Source organism: Panthera onca, chromosome F1, assembly GCF_046562875.1.
Source record: "Panthera onca isolate mPanOnc1 chromosome F1, mPanOnc1 haplotype 2, whole genome shotgun sequence".
Lineage (NCBI taxonomy): Eukaryota > Metazoa > Chordata > Mammalia > Carnivora > Felidae > Panthera > Panthera onca.
Genome location: NC_138355.1, coordinates 44348642 through 44366115, shown reverse-complemented (window position 1 = coordinate 44366115; position 17474 = coordinate 44348642). Strand labels below are relative to the sequence as shown.

The following is a 17474-nucleotide window of genomic DNA, read 5'->3' as shown; positions in this document are numbered from 1 at the left end:
GCATTTTTGAGCAGGAGGCTGAAGGATCTGAACGATGCTTTGGAAAGACCATTCTGTGACCCTGTGCAGCGTGGATGGGAGGAAGGAGAGGTAAAACAGAAAGATCTGCCTCGGCCAAAGAAGATTAAAATCCAGACACAAGAAGAAGCAGTGGGGAACAGAGAAAATGGACGAGAGAGATGTCACATGGGACTCCCAGGCTCCTTGGCCAGTCACGCAGAGCAGCCGGGGAGAATGGAGAGGAAACGACTCAGCTTTCCAGCCTGGGTTCCCGGAGAGTGTTGGCAGCTGTTGAGGTGGAACGTGAGGCAGGCGAGGCAGGTTTCGGGGACCGGGGGAAGGATGACAGGCTGGGTGGGATGTACCTAAGGGGACATCCAGGAGCAAGGGCCAGCGGGCTTGTGGAAATGGCCAAGGGGGCCGTCAGAGCTCTAGCTGGGTCATCTCAATTGAGGTGGCGGCCAAAGCTCTGGGAGAGCTGAGATCACTCAGAGGGAGGATGCAGGAGAGGAGCTGGACAGAAGTAGGCTGTGCCTACAGCACCAGGAGGGAGAACAGGCAGGGGAGGGAACAAGCAGGTATTTCAGGAAGAAGGGAGCTGAGCGGCTCAGGGCTGGAGAGCAGTGGCGAAGGATCTGAGGGGAAGTGGTAGGATTTGGTGACAAGAAGGGGGAGGAGTGGGGTTGGGAGCACCATCTCTGGGGTGAATGCTGGAGCAGGTAGGGAAAGCGGGGGTGGGGTGTGGATGCAGACAAGGCTTTGAAAGAACTTGGCAGAGAAGAGACGAAACGACGGACTGTTAGCTGCAGGAGAGTAGGGTCAAAAAGAGGTTGGTTTTAGGTGGGGAAATCTGAGCATGCTCACAGCCTGAGACAGCGAAGCAGGGGCAAGGAAAGATGAATCAGAGGGAAGAGAAGCTGAGAACAGACCCCACTTGTCAAGTATCCTAAGGGGTTGATGACAGCTGGCTGGGCACAGAGCTCTGGGTGCACGCAGAGCTGGAAGTACGAGCTCTCCGCCGCCGGCTCCAAGCCCCTCTCGCCCCACCCCCACTGAGTCTTGAGGGGAGACCCGCAGGCCTTCTGCCCCAGCCTGTCTCTCCTGCACTCCCCCTCCCGCCCCCACCAGACACATGGCCCGCAGTTTGCCCTGCCGTGTAGCACACCAATTAAAGAATCAGCCTTCTCCAGGCACCAGCAGCTCCTCGTCTGGCAGCCCATGGCCCAGCTCCATCCCTGACCCCAGTCCACAGGGCGCCAGCCGTGGGTTTCTTGGCTTCTCTGGCCTTGACTGCAGCCAAAGAAGTATCTCTGGGCAATCTACCTGCCACCCCACCAGCACTTAGAAGAAAGACCCCAAGTGGGCCCTGCCACATAACAGACTCATTAGAGCTCCCCGCACAGGCCACCCCATCCTGGCCAATGCATCCTTCCCAGTCCAGTCTTCCTGGACTCCCCAGACACCACCCCCAGGGATGCAGGGGCAGGGATCCCCTACTGTCCCTCCCCACAGCGGGCAGGAAGGGAAATCAAGGCAGGGGAGTTCATGTGGCTGCTGTGAGAGGTTGGGCAGGATGGCATCTGGACTCCCTAATGCTTCCCTATTCCTTCCCACGCGTCAAACAGTGCCCTTGCCCCCGCAGGAAAGAGAAATATGCCCACTACCTTCTGTATGTTCTGAGAGGGACAACAAGGCCATGAAGATTGGGGGAAAGAGGAAAGAAAGGGCCGAAGTAGAGTTTCTAAATTAAACTCAGGACACCCAGTTAAAATTTCTTAACAGCTCTGTTGATATATAATTTACATACCATAAAGTTCACCCGTTTGAAGTGTACAGCTCAGTGATTTTTTTTTCAGTATAATTACGGAATTGTGCAACCGTCACCATAATTTAATCTTAGAACATTTTCATCGCCCTCCAAAAAAACCTTGCACCCATTAGCAGTCACTTCCCTACCCCTACCCACTCCTACACAGACCCAGGCAGTTACTAATATACTTGCTGTGTCTGTGGATCTTGCTGTTCTGGCCCCCTCGTGTAAGTGAAACCGGACCCTACGTGGTCCTGTGTGACTGGCTTCTTTCACTTAGCATAATGTTTTCAAAGTCCATCTATACTGTGCAGGTGTCAGCACTTCGTTCTTTTTGAGGACCGAATAATATTCCATCGCGTGTCTACACCACATTTTGTTTATCCATTCATCAGTTGACGGACATATGGGTCGTTTCTACTTTGAGACTATTATAAATAATCCCGCTGTGAAATTCGTGTACGAGTTTTTGCGTGAACATACGTTTTCACTTGTTTCGGGTAGACGCAGACAGAGGAAGGGGTAGAACCACGTGTCTGGGCCTTCGTCACGTCTTCCCCAGGTGTTGGCAGCCTGCCCGGTGCAGAAGCTATTATGACCCCCTTTAACGGGTCAAAACGCAGAGGCTCAGAGGGAGGCCTGGGGCCACCAAAGCCTAGAACTGAAACATGAGCTCAGGCCTCCGATTCCCAGTCCAGGGTTCTTTGGAACACATCACAATGAGCCCCCCTCAGAGAGTCGGCCGCCCACCCGAGGGAACGAAACATCTGGAATTTGAAAAGCAACATAGTCAATGTGAATAGTCACCTCGTCACACTGAACTCCTCATTAGGTGCTCTGGGGACCCTGTCCTGGGGTGAGGGCTTAAACGGAAGCCGAGGCTTCTGGGAAAGAAGGAGCGGGGCGAAAAACTCACGGGTGGGAAGGCCCCTCTCCTCCGCTGGGACCCCTGGGAGTCTGTCGCAGACCCCACCACACACAGGCTTCCACAGCGATTGTCTGACGGAAGCCCCACCCAGCAGGGACAGGAGCCAGGAGACTAGGCACTGACCCCATCGCACTGCGGAATCCAAACTGGTCCACATTCTTGGGAAAAGAACAGACAATCTCAGGCTTGGCCACGGATTCTGGCTTCAGCCCCTTCTCTCAGCTCCAGTCGTATGCTGATCTTAAGCAGAACTCTAAATGCCAATTGGAGATTATTCCATTCAAATCCGCTTCACCCCTCTACCCTGAACCCAAGGCCCTGTCACCAGAGAGCCCTGGGCGTGAAAGGTCTTTGCACTAAGTGCGTTTTCCTGAAGTCAGGGTGGCCAGGTGGGCTGTGGCCTGGGCTCCCTGTCGCCTCTGCAGGCCCAGCCCAAAGGCCCAAGTTCCAGGCCAGAGGAACAAACAGGAGTTTGCTGAAGTGTTGACCTGTACCGAAAGAGCCACCCACTCTATCTGGCTGGTCAGGTGCGTGGGAGGCACAGACGAACCATCCAGTTGCCAGGCTTTTCTATTTTAACCGCTTTCCGTGGCCCACAAGTTGGACAGGCTTCATCCAGGGCCGAAAATAGGGTTCTAGTGCTTAATAGAGCTCAGGAAGTATTTATTGAATACTGAATGTTCAGAATAGCATCGTACAAGAGAACAAGAAGGAAGTCTAGCAACGCCTTATTGTTTAGAATGCATTTAACTCTCACAGCAATGCTGTGCATTACTTAGTGTAATTATTTTCCCATTTCGCAGGCCAGGAAACTGAGGCTCAGGGAGGTGCCTGGGTGGGCGAAGCGGGAGCATCCGGAACCAGTGGCAGCCTCCCCGGTCACGGCCGTTGCCTGGGCCTCGGGCTCCCCCTGCTGGCCGGACGGAAGTCTGGGCGTGGGGTGAATAGTTGGCTGGGGCCGGCCCCCCACTCCCCGGAGCTCCCTCTCCTTCCCCAACCCACTCAGGGCTGGGTTCCTGAGGCTGGGAGGAGGAGCCATATCTGGGCTCATGGAATGGGCGACTCGCAGGTGCACTGCGCCAAGTGTCAGGTTAGATGCTCCACCAACAGAGTGCACCAGACCAGTGGGAGACGGACAGCGCCCCCTGCCCCCGCCCCCCCCCCCCCCCACCGTCCCCAGGCTTCGTCTTCTTCATCTGGAAAGCTGTAGCACTAAGAGGGCTGGGGGCCTAGGAATGCCAGCAAATCTGCCCCCTCGGAGGGCATGCAGAGGCGCCTGTCTCCTGACGCCCAAACCAAAGTGCTTGGTTCCCTTTTTTTCCAGGCCAAGTCTCCTAAACCAGCCCAAAGCGATGGGATCGTTCCTATTTGGACAAATCTCCGGAGAAAAGAGTTTTCTAGCTTCCTTTACTTTCCACCCTAACCTCATCTAGCTGCTCTCAATTTTGCCAATGAAAAAGGCTAATTTAGGCCCATCCACCTCTTGCTCCTTTGGGAAATGGAGGACTGCTGGCTCTCAGCCCAGCGTTTTGTTAATTCCATCCACCTGGAAGGTTCCGGGTTTGGTCTGTGCAGTCAAACGATACTTAGTGTCCGGCTTTGAGCACATTACTTAACCAAGAAGACTCCGTTTTCTCACCTGTAAAATGGAAGCTATACTTTCAGGAAGGGCTGTTGGAAGAATTCAGTGATAAATTATAAAATCAATAGCGCTGTGTATATCACGAGGGTTCTGTAAGCGCTACTAATAATTAGCACTGTTTTCATAGTTCTTACTCTTGCACTTAACTAAAGAGAAACAGGGTGAGGGGTGCGGCACCAGGTAGTTCTGGGCAAAAAGGCGCGGACTGTCCCGTCCTGTCACCTCCTTGTACTCCTACCCTTATCTGCAAGGGGAGGGGCGGCAGCTGCTTCCCTCCCCTGCCCGGGCCCTGACCCAGCCAAGGGCCTGGCACAGCCACTGGAATTGGCCCAAATGCCTCGGGTTTAGGACTAGGTAGAGGACAGCTGGGGATGGGGGAGGAGGGTGAAGGGGCAGAAAAGGAACACTCTCCTCTCTATGTCCACCTACCCTCCTGCCTCCTAAGCCTTTCGGGTCAGCCTGGAACCTCTGACTTCCCTACTGCCTTAATCCTGGGGGTGGGCCGGGGGGTTGGGTGGGTGGGAGGCATTCTCCCTCTTTCCCTCCTTTATCCTCTGCCCTCTCATGCCTCCTCTCTATGGCCGAACCCACCCACTGCAGCCCACCCCCCCATGCCCCGACTCCCTCTCCCACCCACGTGCTGCCCAGCTGTCACCGGCGCTGAGCTGGGCACTCCGCCTGCCTGCACCACTCATGAATCGCCAGCATTCACACTCTGGCCCCAGAGCCTCCACCTGTTCCCCTCGGTCTGAGCAGCAGGGCTGTGTGGCCCCATCTGTTGTCCTCCATCCAGGATTCAATGCAAGAGACTAAACTTCAAAACCCCCAGCTTCCACCTGCCAGGATGGGGGTGGGGAGGACTGGCTGAGAGGCAAGGGTCTGGATCAGGGGCATCCTTGTCTCCTAGAAGAGCAGGCCTTTTTTCCCCCCACCCCAGGCCCACCGGTACTGTCTGAAACAACCTACATATCCGTGGGGGGGAGGGGGGGTTGCAAAAAATCCACTCTTCCCAAAAGGACATTTGATATTTAGTAACATTCTCTTATTACGTTTTATTCCTTCATGGCCAGCGCCGGAATCTGGGCTGGTCAATGCACGACGTAAACAGAAAGACACAACAGTGGCAACATTCGTTTAATTAATTTTTTGTTATACAAGCAATATGTGAATACATTTTCCTTGATTAAAAACAAAAATGAAACCATTGCAGTTCAGGCTCAAATTCCCTTTGACCGGTCCCCCACATCCGGACCCCTTTTCCTAAACAAAGGGGGACCACTGTTATCAGCCTGGCCATATATTGACATAATATATCCTCAGAAAATCTAGCGTACTATCCTGTGGGTTTGGGTTTTGCTGTTAATTTTTACATAAATTATAACTACAAATATTCTGCAACTAAATTCACTTTTAAAAAAAGATTTTATCTGAGTCGGTACATATAGATCCACAACAATCTCTTTAAACCCTACATAATATTCTGAGTATGGACACATAATGGTATACTTAGCTATTTCCCTATTGATAGACATTCAGGTTGTCTCTCTTTTTCTTCCATGACAAACATTGTGTCCCTGTCATAGGCTTGAGCTTTCTGTCATAGTCCTGCCTGATCCTATGTTCCCACCCCTTGTGGGCAAGAGAGTTTATCATTTACACTGTTTTCAGGATACACAAATAACAAAAGTGACTTTAAGAGCATTTTCATACCAATTTGTTGTAATTCTTTTCAAAATCCTGGGTCCCACTAAGATGATTTCTTTTTTCTTTTTTTCTTTTTTTTTTTAATATAACTTATTGTTGATTTAGCTGACATACAGTGTATATACAGTGCGCTCTTGGCTTTGGGAGTAGATTCCCATGATTCATCGCTTACAGACAACACCCAGTGTTCATCCAAACAGGCGCCCTCTTCGATGTCCATCACCCATTTTCCCCTCCCCCCGCCTCCCCCATCAACCCTCAGTTTGTTCTCTGTAATTAAGAGTCTTTTATGGTTTGCCTCCTTCTCTGTTTGACTGTTGTTTTCCCCTTCCCTTCCCCCATGGTCCTCCGTTAAGTTTCTCAGATTCCACATATGAGTAAAAACACGTATCTGTCTTTCTCTGACCGACATATTTCACTTAGCATAATACCCCCCAGGTCCATCCACGTTGTTGCAAATGGCAAGATTTCATTCTTTCTCATTGCCAAGTGGTATTCCAATTGTATATATAAACCACACCACTAAGATGATTTCTATATCCACTTGGGGGCAAATTACTGTTCTGGGAAAGAGAGCTGTGGTCAAGGAGGCAGAAGGAGACACAAGAGAGAGCAAAGAGAGGAGCAAGTGAACAGGGAGGAACAAGAAAGAGAAGTAAAAGAACCTGCGTATTACAGCCCTCTCTGCAACAGGGAAAACCCGGAATTGTCTGGCAGAAAGGAAACAGTTAAGTGAAACTTGGCACATCCATTCTATGGAATATCATGCAGCCATTGAAATGATAATTACGAAGACCATGTAGGAGCACGGAAAATGCCTCTGATATTAAGTTAAAAAGTAAACTACAAAATTAAAACGGCCTCATGATTACAACCCTGCAACATGATGGGCGCATAGAAAGACGGAAAGGGAACTAGACAAACGAACACAGCCGGCTTTGTTGTGGCAGCAGAATTGGGGTGCACTATCGTGTCATCACTTACTTCCATTACCATTGCCATAATGTTGTTTTGGGTAATATATGACTGAGGCTACGTAGCAATTGGAAGAAGGCAGGGAAGGAAAATGAATGAAAGAAAAGAAGAAGAGAGGGAGGGAGGAGGTCATGGATGAAGAGCTGAGGAAGGGAGGTTGGAGTAAAAGCCTGTGTTCTGGGGGTTGGACCATCTTTAGCCATCACGTTGGCCCCAGGGTTGACTCAGGCTGCTCCTCCAGGGTCTTCGGTCTGAAAACACTTTGCACCGTACACAGAAGATGTACACTCCCGCTCCTGTTGCCCTCCAGAATTTTTTAAAGCCTCCCAAGGAGTTAGGGATACCACGTTCAGGATTTTAAGGGACTCGGTCTAGCGGGTAGGGAGACGTGAGGACATAGCTACGTAAGCAATGACAGATCATCAACCAATGCTCAACCAGAGGTCTCATCCTATGAAGCTGGAGGCTATAGGGTCCCAGAAGGCTTCACGAGCTGGGTCTCAAAGAGAGGCAGGAGATTGGCAGGTAGAGAAAAGGGGGTAGCATCTATCCTAGGTAGAAGGCACACGTGCAAAGGCACTGGGACCTAAACACATACACACAGCACACATACACCACCATGTAGCATGGCTAAACAGAGGGCTCAGGAAGAACAGACGTGTGTGATGAGGTCTTGAATTTATCCGAGAGCAAAGAGAAGCACTGAGGCGTCTGATCAGAGCAGTACTGCACTCTAAGTTGTGCCTTGGAGAGATGACCCTTGAGACAATGAGGAGGGTGGGTGGGAGTAAGCCAAAGTGGAGAAAAGGAACATCGTTTATGAGGCTATTTTAAGAGTTCTGGTGGGAAGGAACAGGACCCTAAACTGGGGCAGTTAATGGGATGGGGGCAGAGGAACTAACTCAAGAAATTCTTTTTTTTGTTGTTGTTGTTTTTTTTTGTTTGTTTTTTTTGGGACAGAGAGAGACAGAGCATGAACGGGGGAGGGGCAGAGAGAGAGGGAGACACAGAATCAGAAACAGGCTCCAGGCTCTGAGCCATCAGCCCAGAGCCTGACGCGGGGCTCGAACTCACGGACCGCGAGATCGTGACCTGGCTGAAGTCGGACGCTTAACCGACTGCGCCACCCAGGCGCCCCAAGAAATTCTTATGTAGAAATGACAGAACATTATTCTTTCATGCAGCGAACATCTTTGAGGGTCTGCTATAGCACTGAGCATTCAGAGACAGAAGACAGTCTCTGTCCTAAGAGGGGATGATGGACAGGGAGACAGATGGTTCTAGATAGCTGTGAAAAGTGCCACAATAGGGATAAGCCGGTGAGAGGGGACCGGAGAGGGGGTCAGGGGCAGATGGGATGTGGGAAGGCAGGGAGGTGCTTCTAGGTCCCTGCCTCAGATGTTATATGGACAGTGGAGCCCATTGACTGGGTCAGGGAGTTCAGGACAAAGGCGTGTCTGCGGGCAGATGACGATCGTGACCTGGGCCTCTCACTCTCACTTTGCTCCTACCCCACTGAGAAGAGCCAAATGTGGCTTAGGCTGTCTGTTGCCATCCCAGTTGAATGAATCACATGGAAAGCACCTAGAATAGTTCCTGGCACAGAGTAAGTGCCCAACAAATGCTAACTTAAAGGAAACAAGTAAAACGTGCAGAAACTTAAAGCAAGATTCACACTTAACAGGCTGCCTCTCTCTCCATGAGACCAGGGGACAGACTCGTAGCCCTGTGGCCCAGAAAGGCAGTCCACCAGAGACTTTTGGCCAAACTAGACCTCAACCTCCCAAGAAGAGGTTGTTAAAAAGAGAGTGTGGCTAGGGGCGCCTGGGTGGCTCAGTCGGTTAAGCGTCCGACTCTTGATTCTGACTCAGGTCATGATCTCATGGTCATGAGATCGAGTTCCCCGTGGGGCTCTGCACTGAGCACGGAGCCCGCTTGGGATTCTCTCTCTCCTTATTCTCTCTGCCCCTCCTCTCTCTCTCCCTCTCTCCCTCTCTCTCTCTCAAAATAAATAAACTTAAAAAGAGAGAGAGAGAGAGAGTGGCTAGAAACACGCAAAAACAGAGTTCACTGCTGGTCTGGCTCCTGCAAAGAAAAGCAAAGATGGGGGCAGAAGGGTCTCAGCAGTTTAGTCCCATTGAAAGGAGTTTGAACGGCATCCATCATTTTACGACTACGGACCACGCACTTTGCAAATCACATTCATTGCCTGATACCATGGAGTAAGTCACCAAAATTGTGAATTTTCTTTCTTCCTGGGCTTTCGTTCGAAGTTTGGAAGAAGATGAAGCAGGGTGTGGAGACGCTGTTTATGTTGATGCTGTTGGGTGATGACATCATGGAAACGTGTCGGAAAGATTTACTGAACTGCTTTCCCACCACGTGGAATTAAAAGGCTTTGAAGGACCCAACTCATCAGACCTCAGGCGGCTCGCGTCTTACTGATGTGACAAGACTTGTAAACACTCTTCGTCTTGAATGTAAAACACTGCTGATGCATTGGATGGAGGAAATGCTCATGTTGAACTTAAGCTGGGCCCATAGACACAGTGACTGACCACTGGAATCTGCTCTTGTTTCTTATTGCTTGACTACTCTGAGCACAATGAAGTCACTGGTGGTAAAGAAAGGCAGTGCTATCTCATGGGCATGAAATCACCTTTTAGGAGAAATTCTCAGGTTTTGACAAGTAGGAATTTCGCTTTAAGTTTCTGTATCTTTTACCTTGTTAAAGTTAACATCCGCTGAGTGTTTATACGTTCCAGGCACTATCCTTGGCCTCACAATAAATCTGTGGAGTAGTTTCTTCTCATTGCACAATAACAAAAAGGAGACACAGACAGGTTAAGAAGCAAACTTTTAAGTGGGAGACCTTGGACTCTGACCCCGGGAGTCTGATGTCAGTGCTCTTGACCGCTTTTTGTAAACTTGAGGATAGATCCAAATCATGGAGCCTCAGCCCTGCCAATGGGGCTTCGTCTCCACGGAACTTTTACGACGAACGTGAATTACACTCACCAAGTGGATTCACTTTTCCTAGAATTTCAGATCACACTGGATAACGCACCTGTTGTGTGGTCTCACTCGGGCAGTGTTTGGGTCCATTTCTTTCTTTTCATAAAACAACTGGGACAAACACTGAGAACTGTCACTGGTGATGTATATCTGGAGCCTGTGTCGACACGTGCCTGACCGAAGGACGCTCCACTGCTCCCTTTGTTAAACACCTGTCCTCTGGGACTTCACCGATATTCTCAAACCCACATCTAGCTCCGGCCCTTGGGAGTGTGTTTCTGTAGAAACTGTGTTAATTCGATTTGGACTGCGCTTGTGTTGCTGTTAAAGATCCGTGCATTTGATCAGCTTGCTTCACTATTCTTAATTTTTAAAAGTGGTGGGCTTCAGGTTCTAAAGTATACCAGAGGAATTTGCCGACTGATCCTGTCACTAAAGACAACTAAAACTCCCGGCCAAAACAATCTTAAACACTTCTCTGTACTCTTTTGCTGCATCTACTGTGAGAATGAAGGCCATTCTCAGCAATCAGACTGTTGACGTTCCAGAAAACATCGACATCACTCTGAAGGGACGTGCCGTTACTGTGAGAGGCCCCAGAGGACCCCTGCAAAGGGACTTCAATCACATCACTGCAAAACTCAGTCTCTTCGGAAGGAAAATGAAGAGGCTCCGAGCTGACAAAAGGTGGGGAAATGGAAAAGAACCGCTACCGTTCACACTATCTGTCGTCACGTACGGAGCATGACGAAGGGCATTACGCTGGGTTTCCGTTACAAAATGGGGTCTGGGAATGCTCACTTTCCCATCAATGTCATTGTTCAGGAGAATGGTTCCCTTGTCGAAATCCGAAGTTTTGTGGGTGAAAAATTTATCCGCAGGGTTCAGATGAGGCCAAGCGTTGCTTATTCAGTATCTCAACCCCAGGAGGATGGGTTAACTCTTGCAGGAAATGACATTGAACTTGTATCAAACTAGCTGCTTTGATTCGGCAAGGCACGACAGTTAAAAAACAAGGATATCAGAAAATTTGGGGAGGGTAGCTACATTTCTGAAAAAGGAGCGGCTCAGCAGGCTGATGGATAAGATCTAAGTTGTCCCGCGACAGAAAGAGCAAGATGCCAAATGATTTTTCAGACTTATTTGTGAAATTTTAAAGATGGAATAAAAGCTGTATGGATTTGGGGATTTTCCTTAAGCCAGAACACACACACACACACACACACACACACACACACACACACAAATACTTCTTAAAAATTTTTTTTTAATATTTAGTCCTTTTGGAGAGAGAAAGCACACACACAAGGGGCAGATAGAGGGAGACAGAGGATCTGAAGTGGGCTCTGTGCTGACAGCAGAGAACCCCACGCGGGGCTCAAACTCAAGAACCACAAGACCACAACTTGAGCTGAAGTCGGACGCTTAACCAACTGAGCCACCCAGGCACCCCAAAAACCCTCTTTTAAAATGCATCAGTCTGACTGGAAAAGAGCGAAAGGTGAATTTGGAAGCCTAAAGTTGTGAAGGCAGGAGCCCAGAGAGAAGCCTCCCACTGACGTCAGCATTTACAAAAGCTTCCATTTTCACAAACCTCGCAAGGCATGGGAGGGCTGGTCAACGGTGAGGAGTCCAACAGGAGCCTGCACCCCCAGCATAAACTTGTAAGCCTAGAGCCCGTAGTAAATGAAAAACAGTCCTGGAGAAAAACACCTTCGACCCCAGGCATCGGAGAATCTCCACAGGCATGGCTCTAAGAAAACATGAGCTTAGTAAAAACGAATCACACAACACAAAGAGACAGGATACCATAGTGAGGTCCCACAAGGAAAAAAAGAGAGAGAGCATAGTGGCTCACCGCCCAGGGCAATTTTGCCCTGCAGGCATAATGGTTGCCATACTTGGAAAGAGAAAAATGCAGGCTACTGGAATCTAGCGTGTAGAGACCAGGGAAGCTGTTGAACATCCTACAATGCACAGGACAGCTTCCCACAATATGGATTCGTGTCTCGCCCATAACGTCAACAGTGTCAAGGTCGAGAAGCCCTGAGATAGCAGAACCAAATCTGCAAAGCTTCTGCTGGGGAATTATCAGAAATAGTATAGGCGATAAGTAAAGGTGCAAACTTAAAGAAATATAAAAGAAGGAATTTGACATATGAGTAAAGAGCAAGGCAGTGTATTACCAAGCAGATGTGAAGAAGAACCAGAAAAAAATTCTAAAAATGAATTAAATAAAACAACTGGAATTAAAAACTAGTGGAAGAACGATTTTAGAAAACAGCTTTGAATTATCTAGCAAAATTGAAGGTATACATAGTCCGTGACCCAACAATTTCACTCCTAGTATATAACCTGGAGAAACTCACGCACATGTGCTCCAATATACATGTAAAATAATATATACATACACAAATGCATATACGATATTTAGAGCAGCATTGTTGAAAGTAGTTAGTTCCTCCTCAAAAAGGGGGAAGAACTAACCCAACAAGATAGAATGAAATATCCAACAAAAAAAGAATGAAAATGTATAATATACTCATACAACAGACTACCTCACAGCAGTGAAAGTAAGTGAACCACAGGTACAAACATGGATTAACTTTCAAACAGCATGTTGAATGAAAGAAGCCTCCAAATATGTACAGATTATTAAGTTAAAAGAAAACAGACAAACAAAAACGGACAGAGCGGATAAAACTATAAAGAGAAGCAAAGACTTTAACTACATTGAAGTCAGGGTGGTGGTTACCTCTGGTGGAAGAAGGGGTTAGAGAGCAAGAAAGGACACACAAGGGGCTTCTGGACTATTGACAATGTTCTATTTGTAGGGTGATTACTTGGAATTTGTTTTATAATTAATTGCTAAGATGTGCATTTATTTTTTTCACACTTTTCCGAACCATGTTGCCTTTTCCCAATTAAAAAAATGTTTCTAGGGGCACCTGGGTGGCTCAGTCGGTTGGGTGTCCGACTTCGGCTCAGGTCATGATCTCACGGTTTGTGAGTTTGAGCCCCGCGTCGGGCTCTGTGCTGACAGCTCAGAGCCTGGAGCCTGCTTTGGATTCGGTCTCCTTCTCTCTCTGCCCCTCCCCACTTGTGCTCTCTCTGTCTCTCAAAAGTAAAATAAATGTAAAAAAAAAAAAGTTTCTAAAATGAAGTGGGCAGGTTTAACAGCAAATAGGACAAAGCTGAAGTGAGAATTATCATACTGGAAGACAAATCTGAAAAAATTATTCGGAACAGTTAATATAACAGTTAAAATAACAGTTAAAATAACTGTTATTTTGTAACAGTTAAAGTAACTCGGAACAGCAGTTCAGAGACACAAAGAGATGAAAAGTATGACAGAAAAATTAAATTGGAATTCTGGAAGACACAAGAGAAAGAAGGTGCAGAGTAATATTTGAAGAGTTAGTGGCTGAAATTTTCTTGGAACCGAAGACTGAAAACTCTCCACTAACTGGGGAAGACCACCTAATCACAAACAGTATAAATAAAAAATAATCCACACCTACCTACACCACAGCACAGTGAAATTTTCAGAATGTCTTAATTTTTTTAATTCAAAAGAATGAAAATATATTAAAAGCAGTCAGAGAGAAAAGATATATAACCTTCAAGTAAAGGACAATTAGACTGCTTTTTTTCATCAATAGTGAAAGCCAGAGGACAGCAGACTTATATTTTTAATATACAAAAAAAAAAAAAAAACCTGTCATCCTAGAATTATTATTCTTAGTGAAAATATCATCCATGAAAGAAAGACACATAAAAAGATGTAATAATAATGGATTAAAGAGTAAATTATAATGGAAATTAGAAAGTTAGAAAAGCTTAAAAACAAAGCACTACATGTCAAATTTGTTAAATATAATTAAAGTGGTACTTTAGAGGGAAATCATAATCTTAAATGTTTATGTCAGAAAATAAAAAGATTGCAAATTAATGTGTTAACCATTCAATTTCAGAAATTTAATAAAGAATAATAGATTAAGCTCAAAGAAAGAGGAAAAAAGAAAATAAAGATAAGAACCAGAATTAATAAAATAGAAAATAGAATCAGTAATGCCCAAAGTTAGGGTTTTTTTGAAAAGCCCAATAAAAGTGATAAATTCTCTGCCAAGACTGATCATCCTATGGCAAGAATAATCAAGTAGGAAAGGGAAGATACAATATACACAAAAAATTAAGAAGGAAAAGGGGGACAAAATTACATGGGCTACAAGGATTTTGAAAAGATAGTAAGATGATATTAAGAAAAATTTTATGTGCAAAATTTTGGAACTTTAGATGACATGGAAAAATTCCTAGGAAAATATAATTTACCAAAACTAACTCAAGGAAAAACATCTGAATAGTCTTTTACCCAATAAGGAAATCGAGTCAGTAGTTCTACAAAAATTCAAGAAATAAATAATTCCAGTCTTACAAAAACTCTTCTAGAAGTATAAAAACGAGAAAAATCCCCACCTCATTTTACAAAAGTAGCATAACTTTGATACCAAAACCAGATCAAAAAAAGGTACAAGAACATAATTTTATAGGCCATTTATTCCCATGAATATACATGCAAAATCTAAACCAAAATATTAGCAAATCACATATAACAACATATGGAAATATACTACATCTTGACCAATGGTTTGTTCTAGGAATGAAAGCTGCTCTCTCATTTTTTTTTAAGAAAATCAATTAATGTAATTCACCACATTAACAGATTAAAGGAGATAGATCATCTCCCTTGCTACAAAAAAAAAAAAAAAGGAAAAAAAAGAAAAAAAAACCCAACCATTTGATTAAATATCTGTACCTGATAAAAAACTTGAGCAAACTAGAAGCAGAAGGAAATTGATAAAAGATAGCCTTTAAAAACTCGCAGGAAACACTATACATAATGGTGAATCTTTGAAAGAGTCCCTACAAATTCAGGAATGAGAAGAGAGTATACACTATCATTCCCATTGACCTGGAACTTCTAAGCAAGACACAGAAGGTGGGAAAGGAGAAAAGGAAGGGAGAAAAAAGTTACAAGAATTGATAAGAGTCAAAATTGTTATTTTTCATAGATGATAAGATTATCTGTGTGACAAACCCTAAAGAATCCACAGATAATTAGAATAAATGGAAGCATTTTGCAGGGTTACTGGCCAAAAATATCAATATACAGAAATCAATTTTACTTAATTTTATTTCCATGAACCAGCAAAAACAGAGAATATAACTTTTAAAACCATAGCCATACAAAATAAGATCAAAATATAAAGTAACTAGGAATATATCTAACAAAAGATTGCAAGATTTTTATGAAGAAATATTTAAAACTTTATTGAAAGACATTAAAGGGGAATTATTATTTCATGTAGCAAACAGTTGTGCATAACCCATTCATTTCATGTCAAGTGGTTCCAATGTTTTATAACTATTAACCTACTAACTCCTATAATCAAATCAAAGAAAGACTTTATTATTATAATCATCCCATTTCTAGGCAAGGACACTAGAAACTATCACAGGGTCACAAATCTACTGATTTTCAATGCAGGAGGCAAATCACATCACTAATGTGACCCGTGTAGAAGCCAAGGCCTGGGCTGCCCCATTTATTAAGCACCTTCTATTATTCTGGCCATTGCTCTAGAAACTAAGATACAGTGAAAAACAAAATAGATGCGGTCCCCACTTTCATTGAGTTTTTAGTCTAGGGAGGACTTTTGCTTCTACCTATAAAAACATAATTGGCATCGAATTATCCCTCACACTGAGAACTTTAAAAGCTAGATAAAAGTGTTTGAAGGCACAAAGCCATGGCAGCCAAGACTTGAAGGACCAAGATCCAAAGAAAAGGGAAATGTACTCAGCTAATCCCAACATTGTAAAGACAATTTTTCATCAAGTAATTTGCCTAAATTGTGCACATGTAAGGCAATGCTTCAAGAAACCAAGTAGAAATTTTGGCAATGCTATGGTTCAGGAAAGACAAATTAGAGTTCAGAGCCTCAGGCTTTCAATTTAGCCAGTGGAAGAACTATATCCTAGAAGTAAGGGTCACATGGAAACAGACAAGTCTCAATTGAATCAAGTTAATTTGATCATAATCTATCTGCCTGCCAGAAGAAAATTAAATCCTTATCTGGAGGAAGTTAACATAATCTAGAGCTTCTACAATTTATCAGAAATGATATCTAACAATCAATCAAAAATTGTCAACACAAAAGATTGAAAGCCAAGAGGGAAAAATGGAAAGACCCTTATCCCCAAGAAGAAGAAAATCCAGACCCATAGGTGATTCAGATTTTTTATTTACCAGACACAGACTTTAAAATAACTATGATTAACGTATTCAAGAAAATACATTAAAGGATGGTATATTTCAGCAGAGGGCTACAATCTCAAAATGGAGAGCCCAGGACTGAAAAATACAATAACATAATTAACAACAAATAATTCATTTGATGGGTCTAACAGCAGATTAGAGTATTGGTGAACTGGAAGATGAATCAATAGAAAAATTCAGATTAAAATTAAAATGACTCTCCCAAAAAGGTGGAAAATATGTTAGACACATAGCATACAGTTAAAATCCCAACATATGTGTAATTGGTGTGACGGGAGAAAAGAAAGATAAGACAGATGCAGTATTTGAAGAGATCCTTCAAATATAAGCATTCAAAATCCTATAATATCCCAAACTGATAGAGGAGGTGGGGAGAGGGGCGTTGAAATAGGTGAAGGGGATTAAGAATATACTTATCGTGATGAGCACTAATACACAGAATTGCTGAATCAATGTATTGTACACATAAAACCAATATAACACTATATGTTAATTATACTTGAATACACACACACACACACACACACACACACACACACACACACAGAGGGAAAAAAGAAATGAAGAAAAACAACAAAAGGGCAAAAACAACAACAGAAATGAAGCCATAGATTCAAGAATGTCCATACCCCACCCCAGAAAAAAAACCCCATAATTACATCGTAGTAAAACTGGAGAGAACAAAAACAAAGAGAAAATGTTAAAAGTAGGTGCGCTAAAAAGATACAGTGTTGCAAAGGAACAACTATAATACAATTAGCAAACTTTTCAACAGAAACAATGAAAGCCAGAAGACAATGGAATAACATCTTTACAGTGCTAAAAACACATAACTTCAGATTCAGAGTTTATAAACAGCAAAAATAACCTTGGAGTGACATCGGCAAGATGGTGGAGTAGGGAACAGCAGGCTTTGTTCTCCCACAAAAAACAACTTCTATCCACAAACAAAACTAGCCCTGGGAGGGCTCAGTCGTCCAATTAAGAATCTATAGCAATGCCATAGAGCAAAAATCGAGAAAAACCACAAAGAAAGATTGCTAGGGATGTTGACTTAGCT

At 44.8% G+C, this 17474-nt stretch overlaps 1 pseudogene; it reads left to right on the top strand.

Moving 5' to 3' along the window:
* The first annotated feature begins 10505 nt into the window (after positions 1-10505).
* On the top strand, positions 10506-11250 carry LOC132686395 (large ribosomal subunit protein uL6 pseudogene; annotated as a pseudogene).
* Positions 11251-17474: the final 6224 nt, after the last annotated feature.